Here is a 274-nt window from a genome sequence, read left to right as displayed (position 1 = left end):
ATGATCTGATGTTTTATTCGGACCCAGAATAAGGCAAGATGAACAGCGCTAAACACTCTGTGCAGTGTATGTTTCAATCATACTCGAAGCCGGAGGGTGCTCTCGCGCAGAAAGTCTTACCAGTAAATTCCTATTATGGACAAAAGCGTCCTACCACTGTAAGAAAACAGTTGTTTTCACAGAAAAACAGAAATGTTTGGAAACATGAATGGTTTATTTGTGTTTGTCAAGTCATCTCCAGGTAATAAATAAAGTATATGAACAATGCAGTGCT

The sequence above is a fragment of the Sinocyclocheilus anshuiensis genome, unplaced genomic scaffold (genome assembly GCF_001515605.1).
Source record: "Sinocyclocheilus anshuiensis isolate Anshui unplaced genomic scaffold, SAMN03320099.WGS_v1.1 scaffold274, whole genome shotgun sequence".
NCBI classification, from domain to species: Eukaryota; Metazoa; Chordata; class Actinopteri; order Cypriniformes; family Cyprinidae; genus Sinocyclocheilus; species Sinocyclocheilus anshuiensis.
The sequence above is the reverse complement of the archived record's forward strand: the minus strand, read 5'-3'. Positions refer to the sequence as shown.